This window comes from Spea bombifrons, chromosome 4 (genome assembly GCF_027358695.1).
Source record: "Spea bombifrons isolate aSpeBom1 chromosome 4, aSpeBom1.2.pri, whole genome shotgun sequence".
Taxonomy (NCBI): Eukaryota; Metazoa; Chordata; class Amphibia; order Anura; family Pelobatidae; genus Spea; species Spea bombifrons.
In genome coordinates, this window is record NC_071090.1 from 113446161 (window position 1) to 113460259 (window position 14099).

The window sequence follows — 14099 nt, forward strand, 5'->3', positions numbered from 1 at the left end:
ACGTCACCCCCTTTTCTTTCTAGACCTTAGACCAATGGTGCACACACCAGAGTTTGAGGGATATTGAATGTTTAAAGAGAATCCACCGTTAATGCCTCCTGTATTCACGGAAACAAATAGCATACGTGCAGAAGAATCGAGACACCGCCGCCTCTCAACACCAGCCAGCAATCCGCGGATGTACGGTAACGCACAGACGTCCAGACATTTCCTGAATAACGGATATAGTGGTATCTATACAATGCATCATGCAAATAAGGGAGTCATTTCATTTGCAGAAACATAGGCAAAACAGCATGGCCCGTACGGGGATCGAACCCGCGACCTTGGCGTTATTAGCACCACGCTCTAACCAACTGAGCTAACCGGCCACGTCGGCAGGCTCGGCAAAACAGAGGACCGTGGAAAAAACTCCATAGTAAATGAACGTTTGGCATCAGCTATCAACAGTCTCAAGCTGTAAAAGAAGCGTGCCCTGTATGAGGGTCGAACTCACGACCTTCAGATTATGAGACTGACGCGCTACCTACTGCGCTAACAAGGCAAACGCCGGCTGGCGCCGGTTGCTGAAGCTCTTCATACGTGACGCGTTGCAACATCGTAAAGGACAAATTTCCTTGAGCATGGGTAATAGGCAACCCTGCTTTTCCAGGGACCTGTTTTACCAATGCTCTAAAAAGAAGCTTGCATTGGCCGGGAATCGAACCCGGGCCTCCCGCGTGGCAGGCGAGAATTCTACCACTGAACCACCAATGCATCTGCAACGGCCGACTTGAAAATCCATAGAGATTCGAGTGGTCGGAAAGAAGATTTTTCCCCCTGAACAGAAAGTTATGGAAGCGGTGGTTGGGGGATCAATCAGTTAGTTGCTTATACGTGTAGCTGTAAAAGAAGCGTGCCCTGTGCGAGGACCTGACTCTCGACCTTCAGATTATGAGACCGACATTGTGGAAATGGTTGTCAACCAGAAACTCAAGGTGTCCTAGATGTAATGTAAGTGCACGTGGACCAACTCTGTGGCTGATAGCCAGCTTCAGGTCTGGCCCAAGCCTCATGCACAGCGAGCCTGGATAGCTCAGTCGGTAGAGCATCAGACTTTTAATCTGAGGGTCCAGGGTTCAAGTCCCTGTTCAGGCGCTACTTGCTTTATTATGCTAAAACCACGAGTTCAGCGCCGTACAATCAACACTGGAAAGCTTTACTTGACTCAAAAGATAGTAGATAAGCGGGACGGCTTCCCTGCAAACGTTTTAGATATGCCGAATGGTTCTTACCTGCCAAAAAATGTCTCCCGTATCTATGTGTAAAGAAACAAGGTCATTTATAACGTCACCCCCTTTTCTTTCTAGACCTTAGACCAATGGTGCACACACCAGAGTTTGAGGGATATTGAATGTTTAAAGAGAATCCACCGTTAATGCCTCCTGTATTCACGGAAACAAATAGCATACGTGCAGAAGAATCGAGACACCGCCGCCTCTCAACACCAGCCAGCAATCCGCGGATGTACGGTAACGCACAGACGTCCAGACATTTCCTGAATAACGGATATAGTGGTATCTATACAATGCATCATGCAAATAAGGGAGTCATTTCATTTGCAGAAACATAGGCAAAACAGCATGGCCCGTACGGGGATCGAACCCGCGACCTTGGCGTTATTAGCACCACGCTCTAACCAACTGAGCTAACCGGCCACGTCGGCAGGCTCGGCGAAACAGAGGACCGTGGAAAAAACTCCATAGTAAATGAACGTTTGGCATCAGCTATCAACAGTCTCAAGCTGTAAAAGAAGCGTGCCCTGTATGAGGGTCGAACTCACGACCTTCAGATTATGAGACTGACGCGCTACCTACTGCGCTAACAAGGCAAACGCCGGCTGGCGCCGGTTGCTGAAGCTCTTCATACGTGACGCGTTGCAACATCGTAAAGGACAAATTTCCTTCAGCATGGGTAATAGGCAACCCTGCTTTTCCAGGGACCTGTTTTACCAATGCTCTAAAAAGAAGCTTGCATTGGCCGGGAATCGAACCCGGGCCTCCCGCGTGGCAGGCGAGAATTCTACCACTGAACCACCAATGCATCTGCAACGGCCGACTTGAAAATCCATAGAGATTCGAGTGGTCGGAAAGAAGATTTTTCCCCCTGAACAGAAAGTTATGGAAGCGGTGGTTGGGGGATCAATCAGTTAGTTGCTTATACGTGTAGCTGTAAAAGAAGCGTGCCCTGTGCGAGGACCTGACTCTCGACCTTCAGATTATGAGACCGACATTGTGGAAATGGTTGTCAACCAGAAACTCAAGGTGTCCTAGATGTAATGTAAGTGCACGTGGACCAACTCTGTGGCTGATAGCCAGCTTCAGGTCTGGCCCAAGGCTCTTGCCCAGCGAGCCTGGATAGCTCAGTCGGTAGAGCATCAGACTTTTAATCTGAGGGTCCAGGGTTCAAGTCCCTGTTCGGGCGCTGCTCGCTTTATTATGCTAAAACCACGAGTTCAGCGCCGTACAATCAACACTGGAAAGCTTTACTTGACTCAAAAGATAGTAGATAAGCGGGACGGCTTCCCTGCAAACGTTTTAGATATGCCGAATGGTTCTTACCTGCCAAAAAATGTCTCCCGTATCTATGTGTAAAGAAACAAGGTCATTTATAACGTCACCCCCTTTTCTTTCTAGACCTTAGACCAATGGTGCACACACCAGAGTTTGAGGGATATTGAATGTTTAAAGAGAATCCACCGTTAATGCCTCCTGTATTCACGGAAACAAATAGCATACGTGCAGAAGAATCGAGACACCGCCGCCTCTCAACACAAGCCAGCAATCCGCGGATGTACGGTAACGCACAGACGTCCAGACATTTCCTGAATAACGGATATAGTGGTATCTCTACAATGCATCATGCAAATAAGGGAGTCATTTCATTTGCAGAAACATAGGCAAAACAGCATGGCCCGTACGGGGATCGAACCCGCGACCTTGGCGTTATTAGCACCACGCTCTAACCAACTGAGCTAACCGGCCACGTCGGCAGGTTCGGCGAAACAGAGGTCCGTGGAAAAAACTCCATAGTAAATGAACGTTTGGCATCAGCTATCAACAGTCTCAAGCTGTAAAAGAAGCGTGCCCTGTATGAGGGTCGAACTCACGACCTTCAGATTATGAGACTGACGCGCTACCTACTGCGCTAACAAGGCAAACGCCGGCTGGCGCCGGTTGCTGAAGCTCTTCATACGTGACGCGTTGCAACATCGTAAAGGACAAATTTCCTTCAGCATGGGTAATAGGCAACCCTGCTTTTCCAGGGACCTGTTTTACCAATGCTCTAAAAAGAAGCTTGCATTGGCCGGGAATCGAACCCGGGCCTCCCGCGTGGCAGGCGAGAATTCTACCACTGAACCACCAATGCATCTGCAACGGCCGACTTGAAAATCCATAGAGATTCGAGTGGTCGGAAAGAAGATTTTTCCCCCTGAACAGAAAGTTATGGAAGCGGTGGTTGGGGGATCAATCAGTTAGTTGCTTATACGTGTAGCTGTAAAAGAAGCGTGCCCTGTGCGAGGACCTGACTCTCGACCTTCAGATTATGAGACCGACATTGTGGAAATGGTTGTCAACCAGAAACTCAAGGTGTCCTAGATGTAATGTAAGTGCACGTGGACCAACTCTGTGGCTGATAGCCAGCTTCAGGTCTGGCCCAAGGCTCTTGCCCAGCGAGCCTGGATAGTTCAGTCGGTAGAGCATCAGACTTTTAATCTGAGGGTCCAGGGTTCAAGTCCCTGTTCGGGCGCTGCTCGCTTTATTATGCTAAAACCACGAGTTCAGCGCCGTACAATCAACACTGGAAAGCTTTACTTGACTCAAAAGATAGTAGATAAGCGGGACGGCTTCAATGCAAACGTTTTAGATATGCCGAATGGTTCTTACCTGCCAAAAAATGTCTCCCGTATCTATGTGTAAAGAAACAAGGTCATTTATAACGTCACCCCCTTTTCTTTCTAGACCTTAGACCAATGGTGCACACACCAGAGTTTGAGGGATATTGAATGTTTAAAGAGAATCCACCGTTAATGCCTCCTGTGTTCACGGAAACAAATAACATACGTGCAGAAAAATCGAGACACCGCCGCCTCTCAACACAAGCCAGCAATCCGCGGATGTACGGTAACGCACAGACGTCCAGACATTTCCTGAATAACGGATATAGTGGTATCTATACAATGCATCATGCAAATAAGGGAGTCATTTCATTTGCAGAAACATAGGCAAAACAACATGGCCCGTACGGGGATCGAACCCGCGACCTTGGCGTTATTAGCACCACGCTCTAACCAACTGAGCTAACCGGCCACGTCGGCAGGCTCGGCGAAACAGAGGACCGTGGAAAAAACTCCATAGTAAATGAACGTTTGGCATCAGCTATCAACAGTCTCAAGCTGTAAAAGAAGCGTGCCCTGTATGAGGGTCGAACTCACGACCTTCAGATTATGAGACTGACGCGCTACCTACTGCGCTAACAAGGCAAACGCCGGCTGGCGCCGGTTGCTGAAGCTCTTCATACGTGACGCGTTGCAACATCGTAAAGGACAAATTTCCTTGAGCATGGGTAATAGGCAACCCTGCTTTTCCAGGGACCTGTTTTACCAATGCTCTAAAAAGAAGCTTGCATTGGCCGGGAATCGAACCCGGGCCTCCCGCGTGGCAGGCGAGAATTCTACCACTGAACCACCAATGCATCTGCAACGGCCGACTTGAAAATCCATAGAGATTCGAGTGGTCGGAAAGAAGATTTTTCCCCCTGAACAGAAAGTTATGGAAGCGGTGGTTGGGGGATCAATCAGTTAGTTGCTTATACGTGTAGCTGTAAAAGAAGCGTGCCCTGTGCGAGGACCTGACTCTCGACCTTCAGATTATGAGACCGACATTGTGGAAATGGTTGTCAACCAGAAACTCAAGGTGTCCTAGATGTAATGTAAGTGCACGTGGACCAACTCTGTGGCTGATAGCCAGCTTCAGGTCTGGCCCAAGGCTCTTGCCCAGCGAGCCTGGATAGCTCAGTCGGTAGAGCATCACACTTTTAATCTGAGGGTCCAGGGTTCAAGTCCCTGTTCGGGCGCTGCTCGCTTTATTATGCTAAAACCACGAGTTCAGCGCCGTACAATCAACACTGGAAAGCTTTACTTGACTCAAAAGATAGTAGATAAGCGGGACGGCTTCCCTGCAAACGTTTTAGATATGCCGAATGGTTCTTACCTGCCAAAAAATGTCTCCCGTATCTATGTGTAAAGAAACAAGGTCATTTATAACGTCACCCCCTTTTCTTTCTAGACCTTAGACCAATGGTGCACACACCAGAGTTTGAGGGATATTGAATGTTTAAAGAGAATCCACCGTTAATGCCTCCTGTATTCACGGAAACAAATAGCATACGTGCAGAAGAATCGAGACACCGCCGCCTCTCAACACAAGCCAGCAATCCGCGGATGTACGGTAACGCACAGACGTCCAGACATTTCCTGAATAACGGATATAGTGGTATCTATACAATGCATCATGCAAATAAGGGAGTCATTTCATTTGCAGAAACATAGGCAAAACAGCATGGCCCGTACGGGGATCGAACCCGTGACCTTGGCGTTATTAGCACCACGCTCTAACCAACTGAGCTAACCGGCCACGTCGGCAGGTTCGGCGAAACAGAGGTCCGTGGAAAAAACTCCATAGTAAATGAACGTTTGGCATCAGCTATCAACAGTCTCAAGCTGTAAAAGAAGCGTGCCCTGTATGAGGGTCGAACTCACGACCTTCAGATTATGAGACTGACGCGCTACCTACTGCGCTAACAAGGCAAACGCCGGCTGGCGCCGGTTGCTGAAGCTCTTCATACGTGACGCGTTGCAACATCGTAAAGGACAAATTTCCTTCAGCATGGGTAATAGGCAACCCTGCTTTTCCAGGGACCTGTTTTACCAATGCTCTAAAAAGAAGCTTGCATTGGCCAGGAATCGAACCCGGGCCTCCCGCGTGGCAGGCGAGAATTCTACCACTGAACCACCAATGCATCTGCAACGGCCGACTTGAAAATCCATAGAGATTCGAGTGGTCGGAAAGAAGATTTTTCCCCCTGAACAGAAAGTTATGGAAGCGGTGGTTGGGGGATCAATCAGTTAGTTGCTTATACGTGTAGCTGTAAAAGAAGCGTGCCCTGTGCGAGGACCTGACTCTCGACCTTCAGATTATGAGACCGACATTGTGGAAATGGTTGTCAACCAGAAACTCAAGGTGTCCTAGATGTAATGTAAGTGCACGTGGACCAACTCTGTGGCTGATAGCCAGCTTCAGGTCTGGCCCAAGGCTCTTGCCCAGCGAGCCTGGATAGCTCAGTCGGTAGAGCATCAGACTTTTAATCTGAGGGTCCAGGGTTCAAGTCCCTGTTCGGGCGCTGCTCGCTTTATTATGCTAAAACCACGAGTTCAGCGCCGTACAATCAACACTGGAAAGCTTTACTTGACTCAAAAGATAGTAGATAAGCGCGACGGCTTCCCTGCAAACCTTTTAGATATGCCGAACGGTTCTTAGCTGCCAAAAAATGTCTCCCGTATCTATGTGTAAAGAAACAAGGTCATTTATAACGTCACCCCCTTTTCTTTCTAGACCTTAGACCAATGGTGCACACACCAGAGTTTGAGGGATATTGAATGTTTAAAGAGAATCCACCGTTAATGCCTCCTGTATTCACGGAAACAAATAGCATACGTGCAGAAGAATCGAGACACCGCCGCCTCTAAACACCAGCCAGCAATCCGCGGATGTACGGTAACGCACAGACGTCCAGACATTTCCTGAGTAACGGATATAGTGGTATCTCTACAATGCATCATGCAAATAAGGGAGTCATTTCATTTGCAGAAACATAGGCAAAACAGCATGGCCCGTACGGGGATCGAACCCGCGACCTTGGCGTTATTAGCACCACGCTCTAACCAACTGAGCTAACCGGCCACGTCGGCAGGCTCGGCGCAACAGAGGACCGTGGAAAAAACTCCAGAGTAAATGAACGTTTGGCATCAGCTATCAACAGTCTCAAGCTGTAAAAGAAGCGTGCCCTGTATGAGGGTCGAACTCACGACCTTCAGATTATGAGACTGACGCGCTACCTACTGCGCTAACAAGGCAAACGCCGGCTGGTGCCGGTTGCTGAAGCTCTTCATACGTGACGCGTTGCAACATCGTAAAGGACAAATTTCCTTCAGCATGGGTAAAAGGCAACCCTGCTTTTCCAGGGACCTGTTTTACCAATGCTCTAAAAAGAAGCTTGCATTGGCCGGGAATCGAACCCGGGCCTCCCGCGTGGCAGGCGAGAATTCTACCACTGAACCACCAATGCATCTGCAACGGCCGACTTGAAAATCCATAGAGATTCGAGTGGTCGGAAAGAAGATTTTTCCCCCTGAACAGAAAGTTATGGAAGCGGTGGTTGGGGGATCAATCAGTTAGTTGCTTATACGTGTAGCTGTAAAAGAAGCGTGCCCTGTGCGAGGACCTGACTCTCGACCTTCAGATTATGAGACCGACATTGTGGAAATGGTTGTCAACCAGAAACTCAAGGTGTCCTAGATGTAATGTAAGTGCACGTGGACCAACTCTGTGGCTGATAGCCAGCTTCAGGTCTGGCCCAAGGCTCTTGCACAGCGAGCCTGGATAGCTCAGTCGGTAGAGCATCAGACTTTTAATCTGAGGGTCCAGGGTTCAAGTCCCTGTTCGGGCGCTGCTCGCTTTATTATGCTAAAACCACGAGTTCAGCGCCGTACAATCAACACTGGAAAGCTTTACTTGACTCAAAAGATAGTAGATAAGCGCGACGGCTTCCCTGCAAACCTTTTAGATATGCCGAACGGTTCTTAGCTGCCAAAAAATGTCTCCCGTATCTATGTGTAAAGAAACAAGGTCATTTATAACGTCACCCCCTTTTCTTTCTAGACCTTAGACCAATGGTGCACACACCAGAGTTTGAGGGATATTGAATGTTTAAAGAGAATCCACCGTTAATGCCTCCTGTGTTCACGGAAACAAATAACATACGTGCAGAAAAATCGAGACACCGCCGCCTCTCAACACAAGCCAGCAATCCGCGGATGTACGGTAACGCACAGACGTCCAGACATTTCCTGAATAACGGATATAGTGGTATCTATACAATGCATCATGCAAATAAGGGAGTCATTTCATTTGCAGAAACATAGGCAAAACAACATGGCCCGTACGGGGATCGAACCCGCGACCTTGGCGTTATTAGCACCACGCTCTAACCAACTGAGCTAACCGGCCACGTCGGCAGGCTTGGCGAAACAGAGGACCGTGGAAAAAACTCCATAGTAAATGAACGTTTGGCATCAGCTATCAACAGTCTCAAGCTGTAAAAGAAGCGTGCCCTGTATGAGGGTCGAACTCACGACCTTCAGATTATGAGACTGACGCGCTACCTACTGCGCTAACAAGGCAAACGCCGGCTGGCGCCGGTTGCTGAAGCTCTTCATACGTGACGCGTTGCAACATCGTAAAGGACAAATTTCCTTGAGCATGGGTAATAGGCAACCCTGCTTTTCCAGGGACCTGTTTTACCAATGCTCTAAAAAGAAGCTTGCATTGGCCGGGAATCGAACCCGGGCCTCCCGCGTGGCAGGCGAGAATTCTACCACTGAACCACCAATGCATCTGCAACGGCCGACTTGAAAATCCATAGAGATTCGAGTGGTCGGAAAGAAGATTTTTCCCCCTGAACAGAAAGTTATGGAAGCGGTGGTTGGGGGATCAATCAGTTAGTTGCTTATACGTGTAGCTGTAAAAGAAGCGTGCCCTGTGCGAGGACCTGACTCTCGACCTTCAGATTATGAGACCGACATTGTGGAAATGGTTGTCAACCAGAAACTCAAGGTGTCCTAGATGTAATGTAAGTGCACGTGGACCAACTCTGTGGCTGATAGCCAGCTTCAGGTCTGGCCCAAGGCTCTTGCCCAGCGAGCCTGGATAGCTCAGTCGGTAGAGCATCACACTTTTAATCTGAGGGTCCAGGGTTCAAGTCCCTGTTCGGGCGCTGCTCGCTTTATTATGCTAAAACCACGAGTTCAGCGCCGTACAATCAACACTGGAAAGCTTTACTTGACTCAAAAGATAGTAGATAAGCGGGACGGCTTCCCTGCAAACGTTTTAGATATGCCGAATGGTTCTTACCTGCCAAAAAATGTCTCCCGTATCTATGTGTAAAGAAACAAGGTCATTTATAACGTCACCCCCTTTTCTTTCTAGACCTTAGACCAATGGTGCACACACCAGAGTTTGAGGGATATTGAATGTTTAAAGAGAATCCACCGTTAATGCCTCCTGTATTCACGGAAACAAATAGCATACGTGCAGAAGAATCGAGACACCGCCGCCTCTCAACACAAGCCAGCAATCCGCGGATGTACGGTAACGCACAGACGTCCAGACATTTCCTGAATAACGGATATAGTGGTATCTATACAATGCATCATGCAAATAAGGGAGTCATTTCATTTGCAGAAACATAGGCAAAACAGCATGGCCCGTACGGGGATCGAACCCGTGACCTTGGCGTTATTAGCACCACGCTCTAACCAACTGAGCTAACCGGCCACGTCGGCAGGTTCGGCGAAACAGAGGTCCGTGGAAAAAACTCCATAGTAAATGAACGTTTGGCATCAGCTATCAACAGTCTCAAGCTGTAAAAGAAGCGTGCCCTGTATGAGGGTCGAACTCACGACCTTCAGATTATGAGACTGACGCGCTACCTACTGCGCTAACAAGGCAAACGCCGGCTGGCGCCGGTTGCTGAAGCTCTTCATACGTGACGCGTTGCAACATCGTAAAGGACAAATTTCCTTCAGCATGGGTAATAGGCAACCCTGCTTTTCCAGGGACCTGTTTTACCAATGCTCTAAAAAGAAGCTTGCATTGGCCAGGAATCGAACCCGGGCCTCCCGCGTGGCAGGCGAGAATTCTACCACTGAACCACCAATGCATCTGCAACGGCCGACTTGAAAATCCATAGAGATTCGAGTGGTCGGAAAGAAGATTTTTCCCCCTGAACAGAAAGTTATGGAAGCGGTGGTTGGGGGATCAATCAGTTAGTTGCTTATACGTGTAGCTGTAAAAGAAGCGTGCCCTGTGCGAGGACCTGACTCTCGACCTTCAGATTATGAGACCGACATTGTGGAAATGGTTGTCAACCAGAAACTCAAGGTGTCCTAGATGTAATGTAAGTGCACGTGGACCAACTCTGTGGCTGATAGCCAGCTTCAGGTCTGGCCCAAGGCTCTTGCCCAGCGAGCCTGGATAGCTCAGTCGGTAGAGCATCAGACTTTTAATCTGAGGGTCCAGGGTTCAAGTCCCTGTTCGGGCGCTGCTCGCTTTATTATGCTAAAACCACGAGTTCAGCGCCGTACAATCAACACTGGAAAGCTTTACTTGACTCAAAAGATAGTAGATAAGCGCGACGGCTTCCCTGCAAACCTTTTAGATATGCCGAACGGTTCTTAGCTGCCAAAAAATGTCTCCCGTATCTATGTGTAAAGAAACAAGGTCATTTATAACGTCACCCCCTTTTCTTTCTAGACCTTAGACCAATGGTGCACACACCAGAGTTTGAGGGATATTGAATGTTTAAAGAGAATCGACCGTTAATGCCTCCTGTATTCACGGAAACAAATAGCATACGTGCAGAAGAATCGAGACACCGCCGCCTCTAAACACCAGCCAGCAATCCGCGGATGTACGGTAACGCACAGACGTCCAGACATTTCCTGAGTAACGGATATAGTGGTATCTCTACAATGCATCATGCAAATAAGGGAGTCATTTCATTTGCAGAAACATAGGCAAAACAGCATGGCCCGTACGGGGATCGAACCCGCGACCTTGGCGTTATTAGCACCACGCTCTAACCAACTGAGCTAACCGGCCACGTCGGCAGGCTCGGCGCAACAGAGGACCGTGGAAAAAACTCCAGAGTAAATGAACGTTTGGCATCAGCTATCAACAGTCTCAAGCTGTAAAAGAAGCGTGCCCTGTATGAGGGTCGAACTCACGACCTTCAGATTATGAGACTGACGCGCTACCTACTGCGCTAACAAGGCAAACGCCGGCTGGTGCCGGTTGCTGAAGCTCTTCATACGTGACGCGTTGCAACATCGTAAAGGACAAATTTCCTTCAGCATGGGTAAAAGGCAACCCTGCTTTTCCAGGGACCTGTTTTACCAATGCTCTAAAAAGAAGCTTGCATTGGCCGGGAATCGAACCCGGGCCTCCCGCGTGGCAGGCGAGAATTCTACCACTGAACCACCAATGCATCTGCAACGGCCGACTTGAAAATCCATAGAGATTCGAGTGGTCGGAAAGAAGATTTTTCCCCCTGAACAGAAAGTTATGGAAGCGGTGGTTGGGGGATCAATCAGTTAGTTGCTTATACGTGTAGCTGTAAAAGAAGCGTGCCCTGTGCGAGGACCTGACTCTCGACCTTCAGATTATGAGACCGACATTGTGGAAATGGTTGTCAACCAGAAACTCAAGGTGTCCTAGATGTAATGTAAGTGCACGTGGACCAACTCTGTGGCTGATAGCCAGCTTCAGGTCTGGCCCAAGGCTCTTGCACAGCGAGCCTGGATAGCTCAGTCGGTAGAGCATCAGACTTTTAATCTGAGGGTCCAGGGTTCAAGTCCCTGTTCGGGCGCTGCTCGCTTTATTATGCTAAAACCACGAGTTCAGCGCCGTACAATCAACACTGGAAAGCTTTACTTGACTCAAAAGATAGTAGATAAGCGCGACGGCTTCCCTGCAAACCTTTTAGATATGCCGAACGGTTCTTAGCTGCCAAAAAATGTCTCCCGTATCTATGTGTAAAGAAACAAGGTCATTTATAACGTCACCCCCTTTTCTTTCTAGACCTTAGACCAATGGTGCACACACCAGAGTTTGAGGGATATTGAATGTTTAAAGAGAATCCACCGTTAATGCCTCCTGTGTTCACGGAAACAAATAACATACGTGCAGAAAAATCGAGACACCGCCGCCTCTCAACACAAGCCAGCAATCCGCGGATGTACGGTAACGCACAGACGTCCAGACATTTCCTGAATAACGGATATAGTGGTATCTATACAATGCATCATGCAAATAAGGGAGTCATTTCATTTGCAGAAACATAGGCAAAACAACATGGCCCGTACGGGGATCGAACCCGCGACCTTGGCGTTATTAGCACCACGCTCTAACCAACTGAGCTAACCGGCCACGTCGGCAGGCTTGGCGAAACAGAGGACCGTGGAAAAAACTCCATAGTAAATGAACGTTTGGCATCAGCTATCAACAGTCTCAAGCTGTAAAAGAAGCGTGCCCTGTATGAGGGTCGAACTCACGACCTTCAGATTATGAGACTGACGCGCTACCTACTGCGCTAACAAGGCAAACGCCGGCTGGCGCCGGTTGCTGAAGCTCTTCATACGTGACGCGTTGCAACATCGTAAAGGACAAATTTCCTTGAGCATGGGTAATAGGCAACCCTGCTTTTCCAGGGACCTGTTTTACCAATGCTCTAAAAAGAAGCTTGCATTGGCCGGGAATCGAACCCGGGCCTCCCGCGTGGCAGGCGAGAATTCTACCACTGAACCACCAATGCATCTGCAACGGCCGACTTGAAAATCCATAGAGATTCGAGTGGTCGGAAAGAAGATTTTTCCCCCTGAACAGAAAGTTATGGAAGCGGTGGTTGGGGGATCAATCAGTTAGTTGCTTATACGTGTAGCTGTAAAAGAAGCGTGCCCTGTGCGAGGACCTGACTCTCGACCTTCAGATTATGAGACCGACATTGTGGAAATGGTTGTCAACCAGAAACTCAAGGTGTCCTAGATGTAATGTAAGTGCACGTGGACCAACTCTGTGGCTGATAGCCAGCTTCAGGTCTGGCCCAAGGCTCTTGCCCAGCGAGCCTGGATAGCTCAGTCGGTAGAGCATCACACTTTTAATCTGAGGGTCCAGGGTTCAAGTCCCTGTTCGGGCGCTGCTCGCTTTATTATGCTAAAACCACGAGTTCAGCGCCGTACAATCAACACTGGAAAGCTTTACTTGACTCAAAAGATAGTAGATAAGCGGGACGGCTTCCCTGCAAACGTTTTAGATATGCCGAATGGTTCTTACCTGCCAAAAAATGTCTCCCGTATCTATGTGTAAAGAAACAAGGTCATTTATAACGTCACCCCCTTTTCTTTCTAGACCTTAGACCAATGGTGCACACACCAGAGTTTGAGGGATATTGAATGTTTAAAGAGAATCCACCGTTAATGCCTCCTGTATTCACGGAAACAAATAGCATACGTGCAGAAGAATCGAGACACCGCCGCCTCTCAACACAAGCCAGCAATCCGCGGATGTACGGTAACGCACAGACGTCCAGACATTTCCTGAATAACGGATATAGTGGTATCTATACAATGCATCATGCAAATAAGGGAGTCATTTCATTTGCAGAAACATAGGCAAAACAGCATGGCCCGTACGGGGATCGAACCCGTGACCTTGGCGTTATTAGCACCACGCTCTAACCAACTGAGCTAACCGGCCACGTCGGCAGGTTCGGCGAAACAGAGGTCCGTGGAAAAAACTCCATAGTAAATGAACGTTTGGCATCAGCTATCAACAGTCTCAAGCTGTAAAAGAAGCGTGCCCTGTATGAGGGTCGAACTCACGACCTTCAGATTATGAGACTGACGCGCTACCTACTGCGCTAACAAGGCAAACGCCGGCTGGCGCCGGTTGCTGAAGCTCTTCATACGTGACGCGTTGCAACATCGTAAAGGACAAATTTCCTTCAGCATGGGTAATAGGCAACCCTGCTTTTCCAGGGACCTGTTTTACCAATGCTCTAAAAAGAAGCTTGCATTGGCCAGGAATCGAACCCGGGCCTCCCGCGTGGCAGGCGAGAATTCTACCACTGAACCACCAATGCATCTGCAACGGCCGACTTGAAAATCCATAGAGATTCGAGTGGTCGGAAAGAAGATTTTTCCCCCTGAACAGAAAGTTATGGAA

The 14099-nt window shown here is 48.6% G+C and overlaps 31 non-coding genes across 31 annotated transcripts; 1 reads left to right on the plus strand and 30 right to left on the minus strand.

Moving 5' to 3' along the window:
• Positions 1 to 297: 297 nt before the first annotated feature.
• TRNAI-AAU (transfer RNA isoleucine (anticodon AAU)) lies at positions 298 to 371 on the minus strand. Its single transcript has one exon. It is a non-coding gene; the product is annotated as a tRNA-Ile (tRNA).
• A 100-nt stretch (positions 372 to 471) lies between these two features.
• Positions 472 to 544, minus strand: TRNAM-CAU (transfer RNA methionine (anticodon CAU)). Its single transcript has one exon. It is a non-coding gene; the product is annotated as a tRNA-Met (tRNA).
• A 141-nt stretch (positions 545 to 685) lies between these two features.
• Positions 686 to 756, minus strand: TRNAG-GCC (transfer RNA glycine (anticodon GCC)). Its single transcript has one exon. It is a non-coding gene; the product is annotated as a tRNA-Gly (tRNA).
• Positions 757 to 1064: 308 nt separating this feature from the next.
• TRNAK-UUU (transfer RNA lysine (anticodon UUU)) lies at positions 1065 to 1137 on the plus strand. The gene has a single exon. It is a non-coding gene; the product is annotated as a tRNA-Lys (tRNA).
• A 486-nt stretch (positions 1138 to 1623) lies between these two features.
• TRNAI-AAU (transfer RNA isoleucine (anticodon AAU)) lies at positions 1624 to 1697 on the minus strand. Its single transcript has one exon. It is a non-coding gene; the product is annotated as a tRNA-Ile (tRNA).
• A 100-nt stretch (positions 1698 to 1797) lies between these two features.
• TRNAM-CAU (transfer RNA methionine (anticodon CAU)) lies at positions 1798 to 1870 on the minus strand. Its single transcript has one exon. It is a non-coding gene; the product is annotated as a tRNA-Met (tRNA).
• Positions 1871 to 2011: 141 nt separating this feature from the next.
• On the minus strand, positions 2012 to 2082 carry TRNAG-GCC (transfer RNA glycine (anticodon GCC)). The gene has a single exon. It is a non-coding gene; the product is annotated as a tRNA-Gly (tRNA).
• An 867-nt stretch (positions 2083 to 2949) lies between these two features.
• Positions 2950 to 3023, minus strand: TRNAI-AAU (transfer RNA isoleucine (anticodon AAU)). The gene has a single exon. It is a non-coding gene; the product is annotated as a tRNA-Ile (tRNA).
• A 100-nt stretch (positions 3024 to 3123) lies between these two features.
• TRNAM-CAU (transfer RNA methionine (anticodon CAU)) lies at positions 3124 to 3196 on the minus strand. The gene has a single exon. It is a non-coding gene; the product is annotated as a tRNA-Met (tRNA).
• A 141-nt stretch (positions 3197 to 3337) lies between these two features.
• Positions 3338 to 3408, minus strand: TRNAG-GCC (transfer RNA glycine (anticodon GCC)). The gene has a single exon. It is a non-coding gene; the product is annotated as a tRNA-Gly (tRNA).
• Positions 3409 to 4275: 867 nt separating this feature from the next.
• TRNAI-AAU (transfer RNA isoleucine (anticodon AAU)) lies at positions 4276 to 4349 on the minus strand. Its single transcript has one exon. It is a non-coding gene; the product is annotated as a tRNA-Ile (tRNA).
• Positions 4350 to 4449: 100 nt separating this feature from the next.
• On the minus strand, positions 4450 to 4522 carry TRNAM-CAU (transfer RNA methionine (anticodon CAU)). Its single transcript has one exon. It is a non-coding gene; the product is annotated as a tRNA-Met (tRNA).
• Positions 4523 to 4663: 141 nt separating this feature from the next.
• On the minus strand, positions 4664 to 4734 carry TRNAG-GCC (transfer RNA glycine (anticodon GCC)). The gene has a single exon. It is a non-coding gene; the product is annotated as a tRNA-Gly (tRNA).
• Positions 4735 to 5601: 867 nt separating this feature from the next.
• TRNAI-AAU (transfer RNA isoleucine (anticodon AAU)) lies at positions 5602 to 5675 on the minus strand. Its single transcript has one exon. It is a non-coding gene; the product is annotated as a tRNA-Ile (tRNA).
• Positions 5676 to 5775: 100 nt separating this feature from the next.
• Positions 5776 to 5848, minus strand: TRNAM-CAU (transfer RNA methionine (anticodon CAU)). The gene has a single exon. It is a non-coding gene; the product is annotated as a tRNA-Met (tRNA).
• A 1079-nt stretch (positions 5849 to 6927) lies between these two features.
• Positions 6928 to 7001, minus strand: TRNAI-AAU (transfer RNA isoleucine (anticodon AAU)). The gene has a single exon. It is a non-coding gene; the product is annotated as a tRNA-Ile (tRNA).
• Positions 7002 to 7101: 100 nt separating this feature from the next.
• Positions 7102 to 7174, minus strand: TRNAM-CAU (transfer RNA methionine (anticodon CAU)). Its single transcript has one exon. It is a non-coding gene; the product is annotated as a tRNA-Met (tRNA).
• A 141-nt stretch (positions 7175 to 7315) lies between these two features.
• TRNAG-GCC (transfer RNA glycine (anticodon GCC)) lies at positions 7316 to 7386 on the minus strand. The gene has a single exon. It is a non-coding gene; the product is annotated as a tRNA-Gly (tRNA).
• Positions 7387 to 8253: 867 nt separating this feature from the next.
• Positions 8254 to 8327, minus strand: TRNAI-AAU (transfer RNA isoleucine (anticodon AAU)). Its single transcript has one exon. It is a non-coding gene; the product is annotated as a tRNA-Ile (tRNA).
• Positions 8328 to 8427: 100 nt separating this feature from the next.
• TRNAM-CAU (transfer RNA methionine (anticodon CAU)) lies at positions 8428 to 8500 on the minus strand. Its single transcript has one exon. It is a non-coding gene; the product is annotated as a tRNA-Met (tRNA).
• Positions 8501 to 8641: 141 nt separating this feature from the next.
• Positions 8642 to 8712, minus strand: TRNAG-GCC (transfer RNA glycine (anticodon GCC)). The gene has a single exon. It is a non-coding gene; the product is annotated as a tRNA-Gly (tRNA).
• Positions 8713 to 9579: 867 nt separating this feature from the next.
• Positions 9580 to 9653, minus strand: TRNAI-AAU (transfer RNA isoleucine (anticodon AAU)). The gene has a single exon. It is a non-coding gene; the product is annotated as a tRNA-Ile (tRNA).
• A 100-nt stretch (positions 9654 to 9753) lies between these two features.
• TRNAM-CAU (transfer RNA methionine (anticodon CAU)) lies at positions 9754 to 9826 on the minus strand. Its single transcript has one exon. It is a non-coding gene; the product is annotated as a tRNA-Met (tRNA).
• Positions 9827 to 10905: 1079 nt separating this feature from the next.
• TRNAI-AAU (transfer RNA isoleucine (anticodon AAU)) lies at positions 10906 to 10979 on the minus strand. Its single transcript has one exon. It is a non-coding gene; the product is annotated as a tRNA-Ile (tRNA).
• A 100-nt stretch (positions 10980 to 11079) lies between these two features.
• Positions 11080 to 11152, minus strand: TRNAM-CAU (transfer RNA methionine (anticodon CAU)). Its single transcript has one exon. It is a non-coding gene; the product is annotated as a tRNA-Met (tRNA).
• Positions 11153 to 11293: 141 nt separating this feature from the next.
• On the minus strand, positions 11294 to 11364 carry TRNAG-GCC (transfer RNA glycine (anticodon GCC)). Its single transcript has one exon. It is a non-coding gene; the product is annotated as a tRNA-Gly (tRNA).
• Positions 11365 to 12231: 867 nt separating this feature from the next.
• Positions 12232 to 12305, minus strand: TRNAI-AAU (transfer RNA isoleucine (anticodon AAU)). The gene has a single exon. It is a non-coding gene; the product is annotated as a tRNA-Ile (tRNA).
• A 100-nt stretch (positions 12306 to 12405) lies between these two features.
• TRNAM-CAU (transfer RNA methionine (anticodon CAU)) lies at positions 12406 to 12478 on the minus strand. The gene has a single exon. It is a non-coding gene; the product is annotated as a tRNA-Met (tRNA).
• Positions 12479 to 12619: 141 nt separating this feature from the next.
• TRNAG-GCC (transfer RNA glycine (anticodon GCC)) lies at positions 12620 to 12690 on the minus strand. The gene has a single exon. It is a non-coding gene; the product is annotated as a tRNA-Gly (tRNA).
• Positions 12691 to 13557: 867 nt separating this feature from the next.
• On the minus strand, positions 13558 to 13631 carry TRNAI-AAU (transfer RNA isoleucine (anticodon AAU)). The gene has a single exon. It is a non-coding gene; the product is annotated as a tRNA-Ile (tRNA).
• A 100-nt stretch (positions 13632 to 13731) lies between these two features.
• On the minus strand, positions 13732 to 13804 carry TRNAM-CAU (transfer RNA methionine (anticodon CAU)). Its single transcript has one exon. It is a non-coding gene; the product is annotated as a tRNA-Met (tRNA).
• Positions 13805 to 14099: the final 295 nt, after the last annotated feature.